General features: G+C 46.2%; 1 long non-coding RNA gene across 1 annotated transcript in view; it reads left to right on the top strand.

The window, feature by feature from the left end:
* Positions 1 to 829: 829 nt before the first annotated feature.
* Positions 830 to 4,228, top strand: part of LOC144888379 (uncharacterized) — a 5,888-nt gene continuing 2,489 nt past the window's right edge. The window contains exon 1 of the long non-coding RNA XR_013620970.1: positions 830 to 870. This is a non-coding gene — a long non-coding RNA (uncharacterized LOC144888379). The remainder of the gene's footprint in view (positions 871 to 4,228) is intronic.

Here is a 4,228-nt window from a genome sequence, read left to right as displayed (position 1 = left end):
GTGGATGGCCTCGGGGCGCTTCCTTGCGCCTTGTACGCATCACGAGCTGCTTCTTGCAAATGGGGGTCGTGCTGCCGTGCGCTGGGAGCGATCGCCTGGGCGCATGGACGGGAAAATGTTCCGTGCACGTTAATTAAATATCTTAAGGGAGATTAAGGTATGTCGGAGTAATACTCAATCTGAAGTAAACTAGAATGATTTGAGTTCTGGAGACGGAGTGCGTGTATTCGACGCATTCGGGTGGCCGAGTCAGGCGAATAAAGGATTAAAATGAGCCAGGTAAGATGCGGCTGGTTGCACCTTTATAAGGATATGGAAGAATAAGGATAAGAATGGGTAATAGATATTGGTGTTAAGAATACTCCGGCGTGAGTACTGTGTTAAGAGAAGGGTATTACAGATCGGGGGGCGGCCCGATCTTCGACCCGCTGGAGGGACTAGCCCAAGGAAGGTAGGACGATGAGTATTTTAAGTTAAGCTACGCACTGGATGTGTGTATCTGATAACCCCCCCCCCCCCCTCAAGGCCTTCTTTGTCCTGTCTCAGGATTTAAGGCATGCACATCCGGTGCAGTTTTTACCCAAAGGAAGGAGTTCTGACAATATGCTATAGGTAGGTCAAGTATTAGCTCTTTCTGGACAAGAGATGAGGTTAGATCTGGAGAAATAAAACAGAGAGGATTATAATGTACGAGGTGTGTGGAATCCAGCTGTGAACACGCGAGCCGAGACATGCAGGCAGGTTACCGGGGCAACGGAGTAGCTGCCTCGCGGGGAACAGCGAGGTGGGACAGAATCGAGACAGGAATGCGGACCATGCTGTGCACAAGCAGGGGACGCATTCGTGTGTGTGAACAATGCGAGTGATGAGGTAGCTTGAAGTGATGTGTTGGAGTGAGCACATGTATGTTGTGTGCTGAGTGGGAAGCGTTTTGTTTTGTATCTCAAGGGAGATATTGGTTATTTCTTATATGTGGAAATAGGAAATGTTTATGTGATTTTTGGAGAAGGATAAATTAAACTGGAATCAGAAAAGCGCAGGTACCAGATAGGAGAAAGGCATGGAGAATGAAGGGTCAGTCACATGGTATGTGTGTATAAGGGAATGAATGATCTGTCATAGCAGCGTGAATTTGTGTTTATTGTGTGTGTGTCATTGATGTGTGTCATTGATTGACAAGGGGTTCCCCAAATTGCCTGCAGGCGTTGGGCAATCCGGATGAGTACATTTAGGAAGAAATAAAAGGTATCAGTTTAGATTTTGAGATGCCATGTGGGACTCAGTCTGCTGGGGAAAATTGGCAGGGAATAATGAGTATGTTATGGAGAGCATGTGTAGACAGGGCTTTAAAACAAGTGTTCAATTACATCCCCACATTAACGGCTCTCCAGATGTAGCAAGGGAGAATGGGAGTAAAAGTCAAAAATGATAGGCTGTCAACCGACTGGGTGTTTATTCAACGGCATGGCCGGGGCTTGTATTTGGCCGACTTGGGATGGCAGAATGCGTTGAATGAAGGCAAGAATGACATGTGATGCTGGCGTGTGCCATTTATGGGTGCTGAGTGTACATGACTGGTGGAGCGGGTGCGAGGATGCACGCTTGGATTAAAACATGTATTTAATTATCTGAGGATGTGTGCCGAAGTGCAGTGTGGATCAATTAAGGGAGAGGGCACTTCGACTTTGTACATCCGTGGACTTTGCCATGCGTGTGAAAGCGCAAGTCGATGATAATAATGTCTTGTCCAGCACAATATTTTCGCAACTATGGAATGTGCTCGAATTCCATGTTGGTGCAATACGAGTGTGATTCCCGCCATGCATGCCGCGAGAGATACATTGTTTGTGATGGGACTGTGGCGAAAGGTTGGATAGCAATGTGTAGAATATAAGATGCGTCGGTACATTTGTGTTGATCGATGCGCCGAAAAAGAAGTTGGAGGCGCGTGATGGAGTTGCAGGTGCGGACCAAAGCGGTGTCCGCGGTGTTTACTGGGGGTCGAAAGTCACTCCCTCAGTGTCTGCAGACTTGTCGTTCGGCAGTGTCGAAAGACAGGTTCGATTGTCGGTCTGTCTGCTTGATTTTCGGGTCTCACTCTGAGTATATGGTATATACTCTGAGTATATGGTCGTTTTCTGTTTTGTGCTTTAATGGTGGTTGATTTGACTTCCCTGAAAGGGGGACAATAAATATTTGGTGTTAGCTGTTGTCATTTCGAATGTTTGCAGTTGTAATGTGGAGCCAGTCTGTCTGTCCGACTGGGTGTGTCTGACTGCGTCTGCAGATATGGATCAAGGAGAAGCAGTGTCTGCGGTGTCTGTTATGGTGTCGAATGTCATTCACTGTGTCTGCTGACGTGTCGTGTGACTATGGTGACTATGATGGTGTGTCCTGGCGGGAAGAATCGTGGCAGCCTACAGATTTGAATGGAATGGCCTCTGTGAGACCATCCTGTTAGTACGTTGGGGGTTCGTCTGTCTGTCTGTCTGTGAATGGAAACTCAGAAAATTGAACTGGACTTCGACAGAAGGCAGGTGGGTGGTCACCTGCTGTGAATTGTGGTGGAACATTTGTGATGTCCCCTAATACGAGGGGACGAATTGGTTTGTAAATGTGTTGTGCAGGTACTTTCTCTGTAGGTAGCCAAATTCTACCTGGGGTAAGTCAAGGTGGAGGGGAGTTGTCTCTGATGCCTTGCTCCACGGGGCAGTACTATTGTTGTCAAGTCTCATGTAACCTTGGTTAACGTATATCTACGGACAAGAGCTGCACTTTATTTTAGTAAGTGACTGGGAAAGTTTGTTTTAAAAAGTGCCAGTGGAGTTGTTTAGAGTTATGGAGGTCACAGCTCGCTGGAACCTCTTTGTTTATGTTTGGCTGACTTACACTGGCTAGTGTATGGGAAAAAGGGGGACTGAAAATGCTTTGAATTTGCAGCCTGGCGGACAAGAGCTGTGTTTGGGAAGGTTAGAATCCAGCATTTTGCAGCCCTGAGCAGAGGGGATTGCCCATTGGGCATGTTTAGAATTTAACAGAGTGGTGGAGGTCTGTGGAAATATGAATCCAATGTTTGATGGATACCGTGTCGGTGTGCTCTGAGTTCGAAGGAAGATGATGCGATTATTTCAGATTTATCATAGTTAAGTTTGAGGAAGTTGATTTGAAGCCAGGATTTATTTCAGTGATGCAGTCCGTCAGGATAGAGTTGAGCAGTGGATTTGTGTCTGTCAGAGGTAGGATTTGAACCAAGAAAGGGCGGTGCCGGTAATGTTAAAGGTACGATTCCAGGGAGGGCTATTCGGGTACTTTGAAGTGATTTACATCGGAATGCATCTCATGGAGGACTCCCGCTGTTCAAGGAAGGAAAGGTGTGAAATAGTGACGTCATCCTCGCTGGAAATGTGGTTGGGAATGGCAGGATTGACGCGAGAGTCACAGTGGGTGAAAAAATTGACCAACATAAGAATTCGGTCTATTTCAATAAATAGATCAGGTTATTTTATTTTTATTATTTGTTTATTGGGCAGCTATTGGGCCAGAGGCTAAAACAGGTGTCTGCAACAGGTGCATGGGATGCTAAGAGAGGTATTAGAGGACATTGGATTAACTTTAAATTGAAATGAAAATTGAAAAGGTGGATTAGGAAAATGAGTTTGTTCAAATAATCGTGGCATCTGTGGGATGCAACAATTTTGTGCCAGAATAGTGTATGGGGAACCGTCGTCTGGGAAGCGTCGTTAAATGGCAGTAGGTTTAAACAGGTATTGAAAGGGTTCGTGCAATGTCATTTTGGGGCACCACTCGACACAAGAGTGGTAGAGAGCTGAAGTGAATTCTGCCAATATGGTGCAATAGGGTGACAACTGAGTTTTGTTTGGAAAACTATTTGTTTGCAATCTTGGTTCGTACATAAGCTGGCAAAGAGATTATGCCAGTCTGAGGGAGTTTGTGTCCTTTGGATGGGAGCTGGAGCCTTGTAGGGTTGGGGCTTGTGGCTCGCCATTGTCTGTCTGCCAGTTATGGTGGGCAGAGGGAAGAGGGAGTGATACTGCTCTGGCCTCTTGCTTGGCAGAATTGAGTATTGCTGGTTTTACCCCTGTTCAAAATTGAGCTCTCGAGAGCTGATTAACATTAGGATGCATCTCTCAAGGGACCCCTGGGTGGTCTCGAGAGCTGAGGTGTGAAATATGATGATTTTGTCTTGTGGACACTTTGTGAGTGGCTA

Source organism: Myxine glutinosa, chromosome 12, assembly GCF_964187855.1.
Source record: "Myxine glutinosa chromosome 12, kmMyxGlut1.1, whole genome shotgun sequence".
NCBI classification, from domain to species: domain Eukaryota; kingdom Metazoa; phylum Chordata; class Myxini; order Myxiniformes; family Myxinidae; genus Myxine; species Myxine glutinosa.
This window is presented reverse-complemented; position numbering and strand designations above follow the sequence as displayed.